Source organism: Sceloporus occidentalis, unplaced genomic scaffold, assembly GCF_023333645.1.
Source record: "Sceloporus occidentalis isolate IW3139 unplaced genomic scaffold, rSceOcc1.0.p SCAF_1, whole genome shotgun sequence".
Lineage (NCBI taxonomy): Eukaryota > Metazoa > Chordata > Lepidosauria > Squamata > Phrynosomatidae > Sceloporus > Sceloporus occidentalis.
This window is the reverse complement of record NW_028316981.1, coordinates 240,659,866-240,680,166: the sequence shown is the minus strand read 5'-3', so window position 1 is coordinate 240,680,166 and position 20,301 is coordinate 240,659,866. Positions and strand designations below refer to the sequence as shown.

Below are 20,301 nucleotides of genomic sequence, written 5' to 3'. Positions count from 1 at the left end.
ATTAGGAGGTATATGGTGCTTTTGACCCTGGAGTTACTTCTTGCCATTGATCACCTTGGGCTAAATCCAGCTGTTAGTCCCAACTGGAGCAGACCCATTCAATGAATGGATTTTTGTTAAGACTAAAGTAACATAAATCCTATTGATACAAATGGTCTATTTCTTGTTGGGGCTAATAATTTCATATAGTCTCTCATCTACTATTAATTTATCCAAACTGCCTGTAAAACCACCTAAATTAATAGGCATTTTTGCATCTTGTGGTATTGAATGCTTCTATTTTAAATTGTATCTCCTTTACTGCAAAGAAGTTAACATTTTCTTTTAAAATAATACTATTTTAAAAATCTGTTAAACTAATATTAAACAAAATTTTAATGAGTGCATGATTTTGCAGCTCATTTTGTCTTGTTGCGAATTAGACCCTTACTAAGCATGGGGCAGGGGCAAGAAAAATGTGTCACGTGTGCTTCATGTGGCCTCTGGGGGCCTGTTTGTGACCTCCAAGACTCCCAGACACCCATTTAAAAAAAAAAAGGTCAAAAATGTCCCTAAACTTTAAAAACACTGTCAAGATTGACACATGTGGTGTTTTGAGTCTTTTGGCTTCTCCACCCCTTACCCCAGCACAAAACTCCACAGAAATCAACCTTATTTTGGCCATTTCGATGAACCAGAAGTGATGTTACATCTATTCCGGTCACTCTATTAACAGCCATGTGGCCTGCAGTTGCCCACCTCAGTGTAAAAGGGATTAACATGAAAAAAATTGATAATTAGGAGCAGCAGAGACATGAGTTTCCTCATGCTGTTAAGTATCAGAACCTGTACCTTCTAACGGTGTATTGTTTACCAATTGAAAGGCTAAATAGAATGAGAAGCCTTTGGTAAGTGCTGACTTTACAATCTGAATCTCAGACTTGATTGATTGATTTCATTCAAAATAAATGTTCTTTCTCCATGGTTGCTATCAATTTAAAACCATAATTGGGCACCTATAGATCCATTTGATTAAGAAATGTGCCTCCATTTCTATGCTAAGCAGTACCATTCAGATTCTCATGTGATAAGTCTCATTTCTACTATTTTCTGCTATTTTCAATCAGGTAGTAAACAGAAGGAGTCTCTTCAAATGAGCAAGGAAGATTCCTACAACTGCTTATCTTCCTCATTCATAGAACCAGAGCTTGAAAGAGTTATATTTTTTTTACTACAAGTACTATAGTCTTTCAAGCATCATGGCTACTGGTAGGGTTGCCATAAGTCAGGACCTCCAAACCAGGACAAATGTAGGACAACATTTTCAAATGTAGGACACTTTTCTTAAATGGAGGACATGCGACAAAATTTGATGATTTTTTTAAAAATTTTAATATAAATGCATGTTTCTTAGGCATAAACAAAATGGAGGACATTTTGGCATTATTCCTAGACAGATGGCAGAAATGTACTTCCCTTTCTGGCCAAACCACCCCCCTCCATTCCGTCATCATCACTATCATTTTTAAAACAAGGCAGACCTGTTAGCATTAAAAGCACCAAAAATACACAAAAAAGACACTTTGAGGGAAATAAACCTTTGGAAATTGGCACCCACTTCCTCCTCCTCCTCCTCATCGTTGGTTGAATTTCAAGCCAGGCCAGAGGTCTATCCTCCTCGGTCCTCCTCCTCCTCCTCCAAAGCTCACTGGCCAGTGGCAGACTGGGGCTGGAACAGGGACGTAGCCAGGATTTTAGGAAAGGGGGGTCCAGACTAAGTGCCACCATTATAATGGGGCTTGGGCATGGCGGCGCAGCAGCATACACCATTCATTTTTCTAATGGAAGGGGGGTCCGGACCCCAAGAACCCCCCCCCCCCCCGGCTACATCCCTGGCTGGAAACAGGCCAGCCCCTGCTCTTCTGCCATTGGTTAGACAGCTTCGGGGATGCATGCTTCTTTTTAAGCCCCGCACACGGGTGCGCAAGAGGGGCGAGCGTGCGCTGCTGCCGGCCACTGCCCAGGCAAGTGCTGCGGGTGGCGCAGCAGCTGCGCAGGAGGAGGAGGAGGGTGGCTGGCCAGCTCCAGCTGCGTTAGCGGCCGCGGCAGTGGCTGCATGAGTGGGCCTGGCCCAGAGGCCGGGCCCAAACCCAGGATTTAGGGGGAACCGGGCCAGGGAGGGCCCGGTTCCTCCAAAAGCAGGATTGTCCCGGGAGCCGCCAGGATATGGCATCCAAAGCTACTGGGCAATGCTGAATAGGGGATTCTTGTACCCATAGTCCAAAAAGTAACTTATCCAGGCTGTGCTCAGCACAATTGAAGAATGGCTTTCAATGCATACTAGAAGACATAAGGGGAGTGAATTGGTGGTGATGACAAATAATAGCTGGCTAGCAAATAAAGACAAACCAACATTTGTACATGCTGCATTGTAATAAACAATTTAAATTATTACTGAGGCTAAAATAACTTCCTGTATTGCATTTTCTTGATAAGCTATATATATAATCAATATTCAACAAATCCATATCAAACATCTCCTTTCTGAAATGGTTTACAAAAGAGCCATATCTTAACTACACAGCAAATGACTGGTAGAGCTGGTAATGTAGTTGTTGTACCATGACCAAGAACATTTTGTCATACATGCCACATGTCAGAAGGTGAAGGGACATAGAGAAGTGTCTCTGATCTACGGCACATTTGGATGGGAACATATGTGTGGGTCAAAGGTTATCCCAGTCAATATAGGCTCCAAATTTTAGGGCCTTAAAGATGAAAATCATCACTGTGAATTGAGACCAGAAGCAGCACTGGTAACTCAGGGAGATGCTTCAGTACTGAAGTACTATGCTTATTAACATGATGCTTCATCACAGTCTAGTGCCTGTTTTCTGAACCATTGTATTTTTAAAGACATTTTGCAAAAGCATAGAACTATTGCATGCATTTGGTTAATTGTAAAACAGCCTAGATTGTCCTATGAGCAGATTGCTGACACGAATCAAGTGCCCAATGTATATATGTCTGTGGGGAAAACATTCATAGTTTTGGGAAAGCTCTTGTTCTATCAAAGTTTCTTTTGGTAGTGAAAACACAAATAGGTTTGTTTTAAGATATTTCTTTGTGTCTTCAGTACCTGCAAGAAGGGGAGCCAGCTCCCAACTATGGCATTATCACCTCAGATAGATATGTTTGGTAGACTTTAAAGGGAAATAATTTCTCCTTCTTTTTCCTCTTGCTCTCTTGCATGAGAGACTCAAAAATCTTTTTTTCTTTTCTTTTAAGGATAAAGAAAAGTGACATGTTGATATATGAGTGTCTCTGTTTGGCCTTGTGTAAATATTGGATGGCACCTTATTCCAATTTCATTTATTTTTATATTTAACTTTGTGTTTAATTCATTTGAGTTTCTCATCAGCTTTAGACAATTACCTTCTGGGAAGTAACTCCTAGCTTACACTAGTACAAAAGGCTCTTTATGGTTGCACATTGGTGCACTCCAGGAAAGTAAATCCATGGGAAGTGATACTGTGGTGTCAGTTTGAAGCATGCATAAGATTTAAAAACAAAAGAAAAGAAAAATCACACACTTCTGATATTTGCACTTGGAACTTGTAAAAAAGTATCAGTTTAAGAGAATTGTGATCTTGCTTAACTATCTATTAACTCCTTTTTTCTCTAGAGGTTTGAGAAACTAGGATGGCCTTTTTTCTTTTCTTTTCTTTTCCTTTCTCTTCTCTTCTCTCTCTCTCTCTTTCTTTCTTTTTTAAATAGGCTACAGTTTCACATGGCTTGCAAAAGAAATCTCTCTCCGGTTTTGTTTCCCACACCAATTGATTTATCATTTTGCTTGCAAGCAGACTTAGAATGTTAGGGCAGGAACACACTCACTTTTTTCTCGTAACTTTTTTGTTGCAGCCGAAACCAGTTGACTTGAATAAATTTTTCTGCGCACTGAATGAAGCCAGCAACGTGGAAAAATCTTGCCGTTCAGAGCTGTCTGAATGTACATTTCAGCCACACAGTAAGCTGCATTTGTAGGCAGTGGACTGCTAAATACAACCACTTTTTCCAAGCAGAGAGTTAGACAGGTGATTAGCATAATTAGCACAGAGTAGGCTATACATATGGTAATGCTAAGTGTGTAAATGCCAGCTGCGGTGTAAAATTTATGTCAGGGGTCGACAGGGCTGTGCGAAAGTATTGTGTTACAGCTGCAGGTCAAAGCCTCCATTGCTTGCCTCCTTTTTCTTGTTGGTGAATGTGCTAAACAGAGGAGAAAGACAGGCAGATATATAACAGATAAGGCTTTGATTGAACGGCCTAGCTCTGTGCAACTGATGGTTGTGCTTAAAAATATGTGCATGTGCACACTCACAAAACCTCTATTTTTTTCCTTTTCAAATATGTTAATAGTTTGGTTGAATAGTGGGTAGTGGGGGAGAGTGAAGAGAATTTAATAACTGTAGCTTTAAACATAGCTTAATGTTTATCTCCCTCCTCTTGCCCTCACATTCCAGCCATCATTTTCTCTCTCTTTAAAAGAAGTCTGTGGTAGTTATTGCACTTAAGGGGCTTGGAATTAAACAGTCTTGAAGGTGACAGCATTATATGCAATAAAATCTCAACAGTGCAACAATCTTCAAGCTCCTTGACTGCTTTTTAGAAGAGGTGCCAAAAAGTCCCTCTGTGGTTTTGTGTGTGGGTTGCTATATTTATTCCCCAGGTTCCTCCCACCTCCTAAACCACTAAATTCTTTCTAAATTAAAAATGACTAATGCAGGGGTTTTTTTTTGTGTGTTTTTAAAATTAAAGAAAACCTGTGCAAATTGTGTACATATCAAAAATGGCTGATGAAAAAATCTATAAATCTCTTTTTTGCTGTCAACTGTTTCATTCACATATTTCACTTTTGCAACTTTCTTCTTTTGTGCCTCGTTTTTGTGTAGTTGGCTATAAGGGAGTGGTGGTGTTGACAGAATATAGTTCACACCACACTGACCTTGTGATGAAACTTCCTCACAGCCACAGGGAGTCCTTATGAATCGGCCCCTAATCCAGCTAATCCTGATCGCAACAAAATCATGAAAGTGGCTCCCAGTGATGTGTGTTTCCCTGCACAGATGCAGAGAGAAGGAACGGTGCTGAAAATAAATCAGTCCAGTGTGATGTTCCTTGCAGGCTGGGGGAGCCTGTGTGTGAAGCTGGAGATTTCCATTGTGTTCTGCCCCATGCGGCCTCATGTGGAAAGCAAATGAAAAGGGGACTTGGCTGTATAATGGTGAGAAGAGTGCTTAGAGCTAAGAGGTGATGTCAGCTCCACAGAAGCTGAGAGAAGGGAGCTGGGGTTAATGTTATGCAACACACTGAATGCTCTGGCACAGTGTGTGTGAGTACTTACTGTGTGTGTATGTGTGTGAGAGAGAGAGGAACAGAGGGAGAGAGATTCTACAGGTTGCAGCTAAGAAATTTAGCTTCATAAATTTTCCCTTAACAAATTCCAGCATCTTGTTCAATGCTTTGTTGGTATACAGAAGCGTTATACAGAATAACTTGAGTCAAGTCTGAAGTTGTTATCTCATTTGTAGGCTTTTGCAGTATGACAAATACAACCTTAGAGGTTAGTGAGCAACAACTGTGTTTGATTTTAATACTGTACACTTCCTTTTTTATAAACCACCACCACCACCACGAAATAGAAGCCACTGCCACCAATTTTTCTATGTGATTATTAGTCAATAAAGTGTGAAAAATGGTTCCTTTGGTAGAGGCAGCTTCATCCTGGGAGCTGCTGACCAAGATGAAATATCAAGATGGAGGGAGCTGTGACAGGCTGCAGGTTTGGGGGTGGGGTAGGGGTGTGAATGGGTATAGGGGCTGCTGACCTGACCTGATTGTGTCCAACAGTGAGAGCAGTTCTGCTTCAAAGCCACTGAAAGAGAAGCTGCTTAGGCAACAACAGATGGTACAGCAAGCAGCTGGTAGAGAATACATGAAAGAAACTGTACCTTGCTCCATAATATTTCATTCCTTTTCATTTTCTTTTATGTTCATTTTTGTGAAGTTTTAAAACACCTTTTCAGATATAGATGTCCTCCCCAAGAATAAAAAGAAATACTTTGATACTGTGCATCCTTTAGTTCACCTCCCCCACCAAAATCTTTTAAGTATCTTTACATGTCCTAGTGTGTACAATACAGAAGACTAAAATACTGTTTTAACCACTCAGGGAAACAATTACACATTCACCAAAGGGCCACGTAGAGGTTAAGTGAGAAGTTGGAAAAAGAGAGAAATTTACTACTAATAGAACAAAGCAACATCTCACTCCCCTCCTTATTTCTCCAGAAGTGGGTATGTGTGGTAGAAAAAGTAAATCATTATTTGCTTCTGAGGATCCATCTTTCCCTGTTCTGATACCCTCTAGATGTGTTAGACTGCAACCCACATCATCCACACCCAGTGTGGCTAGAGGCTAGGATGGGGACATGGGGATAATGTGAGTTGCAGTATGTGTTATCTGAGAGCACTTGATCATGGAGGGCTGCAATAGGGAATCAAAATTTTTCTCTATGGAAAATGCTTACAAGCCAGGTTTTCATGTTTAAATGATAAATATACAGCCCTAAGGAAGTCAGTACCCACATGCACAGACACAGACACTTCACTTGCCCTTGATGGACAACCCCCTCCTTCATTATTGTGGACAGACAACAAAGATGAATCTCTCACATATGAAAGTTTTTGACTAAAAATATAAATTGTTTAAATAATTGCAAATAACTTTGTGTCTCAGAGCATCATCCTATCACTGGTCAGTTATCAATGGCTTCAGAACTGCAGCATATTAATTCTTCTTAAAAGTATCTTCCCAGCCCCTATCATTTCCTAAAGAGGTGTTTGACCATTCTTCCCACCTCTAGTTCTAATTGAGAGATATTCCACCTTTATTTTTGTAAACAAATCCCATAGGCATTAACTGCAGAACCTCAACCATCTTTCCTGTGGTGAGAGGCTGTAAAATACTGTGGTACCCAAAAGTTCTGTGGAAGTTCAGTTAAAAAAGCATAGTAACATGTCTCCTGTTGAATTGTCACATGAATATTACTGCAAAAGCATACCCCTATATAGTAGTTTGAGACAATGAAACATAAGCATGTCTGTGTGTGTGTGTGGCCTGAAAGCAATGTACCATGTGAAAATAGGCATAATAAAATGTGTACATAAACAACTAGAATTAGGTTTACATGGTTACAATATTATAGGGGCTCGACAGACGAGCAGCACTGTGTTTTTTGCCCTGCATCGTTGTTGCAACAACCAAAAGGCATGGCAACAATGCACTGCCTCTCAGGAGCAAAAAGAAGCTGCCAAAAGCAGCTTCCTGGAAGGGGTGCGATTGGTGCACTCGCACACCCTGATCATATCACTTACAGCCAGTGTAGTTTGGGTGCTGCACAATCATGGCATCACCCATATAGACATGGGGAGCAATGATGGCAGCCTCATCACAGACTAGGGCTGCTGGACATGTAAATGTACAGCCTCATCTAGCCCTAGTTTGCGGCTAGGATACCACTAATCACCCATCTGTACCGGGCCATAGTCATTTACAGCTCCCAGAATAACATAGCATTTCCAGATATAATCAGACCAAGATTTGGAAATGAAATTGTATTCCATAAAAACTTTATTCACCTTGTTCCTACTGTTGCCACCATTAAATTGGAAACTGCTGTGTATACACAAACTTTTAATGAGTTTAACCAATCCTGTTGCTAGGATACTCTTTATGAAGAAGTGATTGTTTAGATAGTACCTTTTTGTTTCATCTTTCTTCAAAAGAATTCAGTATATGACCTACATGGCAGACATCCTATTTGTGACCTTTCATCAACACTCTTAGATGGGATAGATCCATAACTAAGTCAGTGAGAAGCAAAGAACTTAATAGATGAATATGAATGGTTTTATGAAGATTTAATTTCCATAAATCTTTAGATCCCAGTCACTATATAGAGGCAGTGCTTCCTCTTTTCTAGCGTATCTCATCCGATGGCTGAAGAAGTGTGTTCTCTGTTAATGTCCTCAATTTTTCTAATCCCAGGGTGCTATACAGTAAAATTTGGGGATTACAAAGGAGGTGACATCATAAGAATGATGACGTGAATTGGCTGGCCTGCAGTATTGCACTTCTGTGCAGCTCCCAAATTCTCTTCTTGAAAACAGCCACTGATATTCTGCATCAGCTGCTTAGTTCTATATTCAAGGGTACCTATGTTGGTCATGCAGCAAAATGCAACAAAATCCAAAATCCATAAAAGAGTGATCCCTTTACTGGCCCACCAAAATGCACAAAATGTATTGTGCAGGTTTGGAAAGCTTCACTGGCTCCTTCATTTGGACAAAAAATGCTTAAAATCATACAGGAGAAGAAGAATTACAATTTTAGAGCCAAAGGGCTATTTTTTTAAAAAATCAGATATTGTTTCTGTTGTAGTTCAGTTGTTCTGGAGGGATTGCAGTGCAAGCAGGGCCACTCCCATTGTTTGCTATATGGACACTTAGGTCCTGTACACACCGGCCACTAAGGCCGACGCACACTGGACTCTGCTCCCAGGGCACCCTGATGCCACACGCCACTCCACAAAGTGTGTGGCGACATGGCGCTCCTCCAACACTGCATCCATACAATGCAGCACCAAAGGAATGAAGTATTTTTTGGGGCTCCTTTTTGCCACCTCGAAAGGCCAGATCGAGGCTGTGGCATGAGGTTGTCATTGCCCCGACTCAGGTAGGAAAGGGGCGATGTCCTGCTGCCCCTCAGAGGCTGTATGTATAGCCCCTAAGACAAAGCACAGCAATTGGATTTTGATGTATTTAGTAACATATGTGTAACGAAGTAATGACTCTGGGCCTAACCACCCCCAGCCCACTTTAAGAGCCAGCAGCTGGATTGGAGGTCTGTTCAGCTTTTTCAAGAAAGAGGATGTTTCCACCCTCTCCCACCAGAGAATAAGGTTGTGACAAGGCTTTTTGTACAAATTCTTCACAAAGAAGTCCCAACATTAAATATATATATATATATTTCAACTGTGCAAAAACTCTTAACACTTACCCAGCAGCAATAAAATTTGTGGCAGTGATGGTGATGGTGATGATAATAATAATTATCATCATCTTTGTTATATTTATTTGTATCCTGATTTCCCACCAAGAATAGGACTCAAAGCAGTTCATAATTTAAAAGAACAGTACAATTAAAAACATTAAAATTACCATTAAATTAGAATTAAATTACTTACATTATTAAAACAAATCAAATTAAACTCTTTCATGGAAAAATGGAACAGGTGAAGATTTACATCCTTCCTCAGAACCGTTGTTTTCCCCTACTGATCATTGTATGAATGTGCAAGAGTTGTAAAAGCACACTATTGCAAAACATGTCATGCTCACCCCTGAAGGCAAATATTTTGGATCATCATCCACCTTTGGAAACCCACATTGTGAGCACTTAGATTTTTGCACCTGCAGTATATAAAATGAGTCAAAGGCCATTGAAAGGTGACAGAGGCTTCATGCAGTTAAGTACAAAATAGCCTTCATATATTGATCGAAGTTTGAGCTGCTTACAGGCATTTGCCCAAATATTTTATATGTGTCTTTATGCATTTTACTATAAATCCGGAAATGTAGTAAGATCTGATATAACATGCTCAAAAATAAATACAGTGGTACCCCGGGATACGAATTGATCGCGTTACGAAATTTCCGGGGTACGAAAAAGTTAGATTGGAAAAAACTGTTCCGGGTAACGAAAGATTTTTCGGGTTACGAAATTCATTTCGGTGCGAAATTTAAATGCGAAGCGCGGCTAGCGGCTTTCCAGCGCTAACGGAAAGCCTTTTCGGGTTGCGAAATGTATCGGGTTACGAACGGCGCCGCGGAACGAATTAATTTCGTAACCCGAGGTAGCACTGTACTTCAGTCTCTTATAAGAATGAGTTATTGAGCAGTATAATTTTGTCTATCACTCATTTTGTTATTCAGGAATCATTAAAGTTTAATACTGGATAAGGAAAGGTCCCCCCACTGATTTACACTGTCTGTAGATGCTTGTGGATCTGTTCAGCTTGATATGCATAGTGCATACCATGCTGCATGGATTATACTGACAGGAAACTGTTAGTATACTACCATATAATTGTTTTGTTAAGATTTGTGAGTCATCTAGAACTGTGACAGTGAAGGATGAGGGAATGCCAGTGTGAAAAGAGGAATTGAGCTGCCTGTTAAATCACTTAAGAGACAATGGTGATCTGGCAATTTTAAATGTTCAGAGGCAGAATATAAAGCCAAATTAATCACATCTTTCAACTGTTCTGCAGTTCAGGACTTTTGTTATCACTGATGACAAACTATAACTTAGTTTTATTTAGGGTGCTTCCCAATTCTAGTACTGCAGAACACTTTTTATGCATCAGTGAGGTACAGAATGTGCCTATAGGGCTTTGTAATGGGATACAGAGCCTTTCACCTCTAGGTCATGGGTTCAAATATGCCGCAGGTTAGAAATGACTAAAAGCTGTTGCCACCTGGCAGCTGTTCAGGGGTCTGGGAAACAATACAATGTTCTTAATGCAAGCTTTTGTGGGCAGGTGTCCACATTATAGTTAGTAGTCTTTGTGCTTGTTGTAGAGCAGAGGTGTTGTTTAGATTCTTTTGGCATTAGACAAGTATTATTGGTTCTTTAGTGGTAGAAAGCAGAGCTTGATAAAGTTAAGATTTTTGGACTACAACTTCCACAACAGCTTGTCCAGTATTATTTTTTTTTATTGTCTGTTATTTTTTAAAGTGGAGAAATTACTCTTAGAATCCTATGTTACAATCTGGTGCTTTAGTTGATATTCTTTCTGCCTCATTGACATCTGGATTAGGGCCAGTCTTACCATGAGGAAGATGGGTCTTCTATCTCAGGAGAGATGGGCTTTTCTCCAAGAGCAAATCGATTCTAAGGCACTCTGGAAACATCTGGGAAATTTTCTAGCTGGTGTGGTGGATGACTTTCTTGGTTGATCTGGAGAATACAGAAATGTACAAGAGATTTGACATGACAGGGCCTCCTCTTTAGAAGAAAGTAGGTAGCTCCTTGGCATACAATTAAGCTGAGGATGATAAACCAATGAATAGCTGTCCAGTAGGAAAGTGAAGGAAAACTTGTAATAAGTCCATTCAGACACTAATATGAGCCTTGTGGCTGCATTGAGAATGATGCTACCTTGGGATTCCGTTGACAAACTTCAGCTGTAGCACAGAATGACAAGGAGAGTTGTTGCTGAAATCAGACAGTGAAGTATGGGGAGTGAAAAGAGAAAGAGGGCTTTTTCAATGGTGGCCCTGGCTGTGGAATGTTCACCCTGGAGAGACTTTGCTGGAGCTTAATAGGGAGAATGAGCACACTATGAGGGTTAGTGGACTGTTTCTCACTTCAGTTAAACACTTAGGAGGCCATACTGGTGAACCCAGCAGGAACTGGAACTGATGTCTTGGGTGACTCAAAGTCATTTCCAGTAATTAATAAGTGAGGTTTCCTGCAAGTTTTGCTGGGTGGACCTAAACAGCAGTTGCAGACCAAAACGGATCCTTATGCCTTATGGCAACCCTAAGGTGAAGCTATCATGGGGTTTTCTTGTCAGGTTTCTTCAGAATGGGTTTGCCATTGCCATCCTCTGTAACTTGCCCAAGGTCACCTAGTTGATTTTTATGCTCAAGCAGGGAATTGAATGAAGCCTGACTGCCAGAGTTGTAGTCCATCACTAAAACCACTTCACCCCACTGGCTCTCTGAGGCAGTTCCTCCCCTCAAATATCTGAGGGTTTTGGGGGGACAAGGGCCATATGAGAACCCCCAAAAGGGGCTGCACATCATGTCATTTTCTTGCTGACATGATATCATTTCAGCATTGGTGAAAGACCCTTTTGTTCACCTAGGCTTTTAAAATGGTTAATATCAGGAACCTTAATGAATACCTCCATTTTATATATATGGTACTCATAAACCTCCCCTAATTTAGTATGTGTCTACACACACACGTGTGTGTGTGTGCATGCACACACATAGGCATATATACACATATTTGGGTGGAGTCCATACCATTTCAGAGGCAGGTTTGTGGCTACCTGAATGAGGGCCTGCTCATTTGCAGAGTTGCACGTAATGGTAGTCTCTGTAGCAGGAAGGAGCAACCTGGAATCTTCTAGATTTTTGACACTACAAGTCCCATCATCCCTGCCTACTAACATTGCTATGTAGACCCTATAAGACTTGTCATGCCAAATACATTACCCCTTTTCCAAGAAGACACCCACTAGTTCAGTGTCTTTTTTTCTGAAAACACTAGAAATCCTATTTTGCTAATCTAGCCAAGGATAGTAATTTTAAGACTTCCCATAGCATTTTAAAAAATGAGTTCTATTACTGTTAATGTGTGTTTGGGTTATAATTGGCTAACTTAAATTTTCTTTCAACCTGTGTGAGCCACCTTGAAATTCCAATAGGGCCAGAATGCAGGATCTAAACTGAAATAATATAACCACAGCTTCAACTAGTTTATTGAGGAGAGAGCCCATTTTCATTAATAGAGGGGTATACCAGGAGCTTCCAAAGGTTATCTGTTTTGCTAATGCTCTGCAACAAGTGTCTGGAAGGCAGTGGCCTATAGCAGCTCTACAGAACAAGATATTAGTGATAATGGGACCAGCTCAGCTTAGATACAGAAGTTAGATGAGGCTACAACCCATAATCTTTTTATGCCTGTTAACGTTAAATTGATTTGTTCTTGATCTGTTCCAGAGTTAAGTGGGTTGAGGTTTAGCATAATAAGGATTCACATAAAGAAGGCTGGCGTGCCAGAAGGCAGTCAAAACGTCATTACATTGTTTTTAAGTGTATGTATGTACACTGGTTATTTTCTCTTTCATGTCATTATCTAATTCAGTGTTTGGAACTGCATTGCTCTTGAGAATAATGGATCATTTTTGTGCCAATAGTATTTCCCAATGCACTGTACAATTCTTTTAAAAAATAAATGGCACTTCTGCCATTGTTTTTCCTCCCAAGGAGGAGTGGTGAAAGAAGAAACCATAACTATTTTGATATCCAATAGGGGTTTTTGCAGTAGTTTTTGTTCTAGGAAGATTATTTGGAATATCTGTTTTTATGGTGTCCATGTTGTGGTCAATATACAGAATAACTGTGTACTCACCAAGGTGTTGTCCCTGTTTACTGCAGCTCCAGTATGGACATACACAGTTGATAAAATTACTTGAGCACAAACCCTTATAAGCATTCTGGTTAGCATTAAGGTATGGTTTGTGTTTGGGTCAAAGAATTAATTTGACTCATTTGCCAAGGAGGGGATTGGCTCTTCTTTATACTCAGGATGATTATGTGAATTCGGACTGTGAATCAAGTATGGATCAATTTCTGTTTCAGGGTACCTACATATTAAGATCTTCCTTAAGATAGGCTCTGCTCCTATTTGCTTTCTGAAGTATGGTGGGTTCTTAGCTACTTGATACATTAGGGTGCACTATTGGATCCTTATACTATAAGGATTTAAAACATGAATTAAAAGAGAACTTTATCACATGCATTTCCTCCTCCCACACTGCTTAAATACATGATTTTTAAACACCGTGCAACTTTCAACGTATTCACTTAAGAATAAGCTGTTGTGCGTAAATTCCTTTAATAATGATCTAGTACTAAAATTGACTATGTTCATTAATTAAATTCAGATTAAAAACATTTTATTCACATCTGTTTATTTGTAGATTTTCATGTACTTTGTTTTATGGGTGAAAAAGAGAAGAATCTAGCTTTTCCTGCCTGTTGTTGATGTAATGGTGATTAGCTAAATTTGCCTTGTTAAATGAGATTAATACAGTTTGACAGCACCTTGAGTAAGAAGCAATAATTTCTGTTGATACTAAACAGTTGGTCACTTTCAGTAGAGATGAGGAATGTTGCCTTTTGTCTTGAACAACATTTGACCCCTTGGCTGATACTCCTGTTAAATTCCACTGATGCCAATAATAAAATAATGTATGAATTAAGAAAACAGACACAGATTAGAATCTGTCATTTGAAATATAAATTGGAATAACAAGATATCACTTCTGTCTATGCAAAATGAATTGAAAGCTTTAATTAAAAAGCACAAAATGTTATCTGGTGAAGGCAAAGGGTGTAGCCTGAAACACACACTATTCGTAAATGGAATTTAAAATTAATCATGTTTACCAGTTACCCAATTTTTAAAATGGATTCAGTACATTAAACAAACATGTTATTCTTATTAAAACAATGAAAAGTGCATGCAAGGGTATTCCCACATGTATGCATAACTGTTCACTTCTTCATATCTATGATTACTGGCTTTGTTCAGTTTTCTTTTCTATTAGTATACAGCGCGCCCGCGCCATACGCGGGCGCGCCATACGCGGCCTTGAGCATACGCGCTCAAGCCGCGGGGCGCGCACAGGGCAGAAGGGGCAGCGCGTCCCATTCAATTGAATGGGCGCACGCGCCCGTTGCGCCCCGCGCACTCCCATGCCGCCGCGCACGAGCCCCATTGTTTCCAATGGGGCTCGAGCATAGGTGGAATTCGCCTTACGCGGCGGGATCCAGAATGGATCCCCCGCGTAAAGCAAGGACGGACTGTATTCAGGTCCAGTCTGATTGGTTGAAAGAATAAAAATTTATGTTAGCTGGATTCAGTGATAAGTTTTTTTTTAAAAAAATCTGGAAAATTTGCGCTAAATAATATCTGATTTACCATGATTTCTTTAAGTATTAGATCCAAATACATTCAAACCTTTATATGGAAACTATTTTATTAGAATATTTATAATAATATAAAGAAAATACATACTTTCCTAATATTTATCAAAAAATTGATTACACCTGAAAAAGAATATTGTTTTTATGTCCACATACCCGAAAAGAGTTATACAGTGCGCCCGCGCCATACGCGGGCGCGCCATACGCGGACTTGAGCGTACGTGCTCAAGCCGCAGCGTGCGCGCGGGGCGGAGTGTCCCATTCAATTGAATGGGCGCACACGCCTGTTGTGCCCCGCGCGCGCCCGCGCCGCCGCGCACAAGCCCCATTGTTTCCAATGGAGCTCGAGCATAGGCGGAATTCGCCTTATGCGGAGGGATCCAGAACGGATCCCCCGCGTAAGGCGAGGACGCACTGTACATCCCTGAAATATCTTACCTCAACAGTTGAACTTTCTTTTGTTGTACCTTGAACTTCACTCATTCACTCTCTGCATTACTTATCAGTTCCATTTCATGTTGGGAGAAAAAACTGATTCAGGCAGTTTTATTTCTTTAAAAGGATGTATGTGAATATGTGGGCACAAACAATGCATGGCATTTGTCCTGACTAGTTGAGTAAGAAGCGACAGATTTTGGGAAATAGCAGTATGGTCATTTCTTACTCTTTCCTCTGAGCACTCAGGTTTGTGTCAATGGTCACCGCCTTAAAAAAATAACTAGAATGTTATATTTTATATTGAGTGCATCAAACGTGATTGACTGAAGTACAAGTATCTTATTCTGTTTGTAAACCGCCGTGATCATAGGAACGGCGGTATATAAATAAAATTTCAATCAATCAATCAAAAAACAACAGCTAAGCCAGCTATGGATACTAATTATAGTTGTCTGCCTCCAAGTCATTTTTAACTTACGGTAACCCTAAGGTGAATCTATCATAGGGTTTTTCTTGGCAGTTTCTTCAGAGGGAGTTTGCCATTCCCATCCTCTGAGGCTGAGGATATGTGACTTGCCCAAGATTACCCAGTGAGGTTTTATGCTTGAGTGGGAAATCCAACCCTGACCTCCAGAGTTGCGGTTCATCACTCAAATCGCTATATCATGCTAGCTCTCGCTGTATAGATACATACATACATATATATTCTGGAAATGTTCCCAAAGCTGTATATTTATTTTCCCCCCACAATCAATTCTATCTTTGTGTTTGTATTAATAAACAGGACAGAAAAATACAGCATGAACTAAATGTTTTGGGAAATTTTCTACAGAAAAATACTGCATCAGAAACTTTTCTTGAACATTTTGAACCAGCATCTCTGGTTGGAGCCAATAAAAAGCTGATATAAAAACCTCCAAATTCAAGAACATGGCTGGTTCTGAGAAGCTGGGCTTGTGTTTGTACATGTCATCAGTAGGAATCAGTTCCATATGATAGGCTGAAATGTGAGACAAGAAGCTAGCTTTAGGGCCCGAACAAACAGGCCAAATGAAGCAGCTTCAAGCCACTTTGGAGGTATGCTGTTTAAACAATGCATGCATCCTAAGAGGCCAGACACTGCAAAAGCTGTGCTCTAGTCCTAAGGACCGGAGCACATCTTCGGCGTGGTTTCCGGCCTCTTAGGATGTGTGCGTCATTTAAACAGCACACCTCCAAAGTGGCCTGAAGCTGCTTCATTTGGCCTGTCTGTTCGGGCCCTTACTTCCCCAAAGAGCAGGACTTGCACCCCATTGTTTTCTACCTTACCTAGAGTTGGACCTGTTGAAACAATAAGATTGAAAAGATGAAAAAGCAAATAGTAAATATCTATTTCTATTGTAGGTAACAGACAATGTATACAATAAAGCATTCATAACAGATACAGACAAAAGATACAAAATGAACACTAGCAAAAATGGCAAGCAAAATAATACAAAATAGCAAATAGACCAAACAATAAAAACTATATCAAAGCAGGGTAGGACAAAATATTGTGCAAAGGGAGAGAGGGGGAGTCACAAAAGAAATCTAGCCTTATAAAGGTTCAGCAGTTGGATAAAATAATGCATACAAGTGAAGGACATTTCCATCTCAGCAACTCACCATTAACCTATAATGACCAAAGTTCTAGAGCTTGTTCCTATTCCAACAGGTACCAAAGTAAACAGAAGAATATCTTCTATCCCAGCTGCCACTGCTGTGGATTCCAGAAAGAAAGAACAGGCAGGCATAATACCATTGCGCCTAGCCCCAGCCACTGGTGAAAGGCCCTTCCTCCATCCCAGCTGCCGCTGCTGTGGCCTAGAAAGGAAGGAAGAGCAATATGGTTATAGGCTGCATCAATAGAAGCATATTGTCTAGATCAAGGGAAGTAATAGTGCCACTCTATTATGTTTTGGTCAGTAGCAACTAATCTCTCTGAACATTATTTTGTTTTAAGTTGAAGGCTTTCATGGCTGGCATCCATAGTTTTTTGTGGGTTTTTCGGGCTATGTGGCCATGTTCTAGCAGAATTTTTTCCTGACATTTCGCCAGAATCTGTGGCTGGCATCTTCAGAGAATGATGTGGGTTTTTGCTGTTGTTGTTGTTGTTGTTGTTTTATTTGTTTTTCAAGTAAAACCCTTGATAATCGCTTTTACTAATCACTTTGCTAAACTGATCATAAATGGAAAGGATTTTTCCCCATAATTAAAAAAAAAAGGTAGATATGTGTTGCATGGCAAGAAGAGTATACCACTTTTACATTTAAGATTAGTTATTCCTTATTATTTCAAATGGACCGAACCTTACTGGGCATTACTAAGTAGATTAATTTAAAAATAGGATTAATTGTATTTTTCTGGATATTTGCTGCACTGTGACAGGATCTCCTTCTCAACAGGGCAACAACTACATCAAAACCACATTTCTAGATCAAAGGATAGCACTAAAAGTGTCAGCGTGTGATGAGTATGGATTACTTTTGCACTCATCTTTTTGGAGACAGAGTTAATGTAATCAGAAAAAAAAGGCCTAAGAAATAGGAGGATTACAAACAGAACAGCAGAAAGCAAACCTGTTATTAAATGGAAGTGATACAGTCATGGCAACTCCAAAATAGATCTTATCTGGAAAAAGCCCAGGTGTACTCTGTAGATCAGGGTAAACAACTTGTTCCCCCACCCCCCAATGTTACTGGACTATAACCCTCATGTTTGTGTATGTGCCTTCAAGTCGGCTGTCTACTCATGGCAACCCTATGAATTTCATAGGTTTTTTTAACACAAGAAATACCAAGAGGTGGTTTTGTCAGTTCCTTCCTCTGAAATACAGCCTGGTATTTGTGGCAGTCTCTCATCCAAGTACTAACCAGGGCTCACCTTGCTTAGCTTCCAAGATCAGATGAGATCTGGTGCCTTTAGGATATTTAGGCAATTGCAACTTTCATAATCCTACAGTATTCACTATACTGGCTAAAGCTGCTAGCAGCTGCAGTCCAACAACATCTGGAGGGCCACCCCTGCTGTAGATTGAAAATATTTAAACATTAGCTTTGGTATGCATTATAAGATGTGTTTATATGTTCGGTGGGAGCATTTGACCAGCAGTGGCCTGTAGCCTGGCAGGAAGCATATTCAAGTGACAATTGTATGAAGTAGGATCTCTGTGTGGGATCTATAAATATAGTCCTTTCCATTGGTATGAGGGGCCCGGAGAGAGAGAAAAACAGCTGCAATGGCACAAATGATAGGTCTACAATACCTGTGTAGAGGCTTTACTCAGACAGAACATATTTCAACATAATTCCTATTCAATATGCAAAGGAAATTTGTACCACTTTTGAGACTGACTGAGCGAAAGATGTTGTAGCATAAGCTTTTGTAGATGTGATCCATTGCCTCAGATGCATCTGAAAAAGTAGACCAAGCCTACCAAACATATGCTACAATGTTTTTTGCTCAGGTCCTTACTGCATAAGAAAACAGAGACTGAGCCGGAGAGTAGTTGCTTTCTCTGTGCTGCCATACACCATGATGTCGTTGTTCTTCAGTTCTCTTCCTGCAAAAACCATTGTGAAAACGTGTCTTTTGTCGAATGGATTTTTCCAGCTAGAAAAAAGATACTCTTTTACTGTAGGAAGAGAACTGAAGTGCTGTGATGTCATGCAGTTAAGTCATGGAGAAAACCACTACTCTCCAGCTCATTTCCTCTTTGTTTTTTCATGCAATAAAGCTCTCAGTCTGAAAGATGCTGCAAGATCTCTTCATATACTGATATTCTAGACTAACATGGCTATGCCTCTAAATAATTCCTATTCATAAGACAACAGTGACTCAAAATACTTGCATGGATGATTGTGAGGGATGTGTATGAGAGTGAGCATGAACATGAACATACCAAATGTATCAAACGGACCAAAATCTGTTGTTGCCTAAAAGATCAAAACATGTGTCTGAGTCTCTCACATGTTATTTGTCTCACATTTGAATAGCTGATGGTTGGAACAGTGTTGAATCTGAGAAATTAATGATACTATCTAGCAGTAATTTTACTTGTGCTTTATAGTCCACCTTAAGCATTAATCAGTTGACATTTTCACATGTAAAAAGAAATGCCCTTAGTTTTAGTGATTGGTGTCCTGTCAATTTGTACAGGGCTCTGGGAGATAGAACACTAATGTTGAAGACTGCATCAGTTCATTGGTTTTGATGAAAGAAGCCATTGAGTATTTCCAGTAAGATGAGAGAGAGAGAGAGGTATATATGGCTGTAACACTGTAATATATGGCACAGTTCAAGTGTTTAAAGGATGCTTTGACAACTATAATGTGCTCTCCCCTAAACTGCTGGCTTAGCTCCAAAGTGCATTTAAGCACAGGAGGACTACTGGTTTCTGATGCTGATGCTCTGATGCTGCGTCACATGCTATTTTGGGGGAGGGGAGGGGGTTCCCTATCCCTCAGGAGAGGATGGGAAAAGGAATGGTTCTTTAGATCTATGCCACCGTGACTTTCCTTGCACCATTTTTAGTTTTCTCCTTTTTTCCTCCACTAACAGTGCTGTCTGATCAGAAGCCATTCCCATTGCATTCAATAGGGCTTACAATACATCCAAATCAATGTCTATAGAAAGTTGAATATGTTTTAGCTTCCTTTACATGGGGAACATGTTATAGGACTGCAGCTCCCAGCAAGCTTCACTATAGATCAGGCTGACTAGGACTGTTGGAGCTTGTAGTCCAATAGCATTTGGAGAACCACACATTCCCTAACCTTCCTCTGGACTAGATGCCATAAATATTATATTTCTGTGCTATTAGTGGGCTTCTTACTACTTTGAGTCTCCTTAGAATCCAAATTCTGGTACAGAGTTCAAAAAAGCAATTTGAGACTCTTGGAGCTGCTTGCTAAAATGTAGTTTACTGTCAGTTTCAACCTGCATCATTATGTGACCCTAGCCTAACAGTATTTTTATATTTTAACTAGCAGGAGCAAGACATACTAATGCTCATTT

General features: G+C 40.1%; 1 protein-coding gene across 1 annotated transcript in view; it reads left to right on the top strand.

Moving 5' to 3' along the window:
• The window catches only part of PTCH1 (patched 1), a 116,292-nt gene that overhangs the window by 20,471 nt on the left and 75,520 nt on the right, over positions 1-20,301 (top strand). The window lies entirely within an intron of this gene.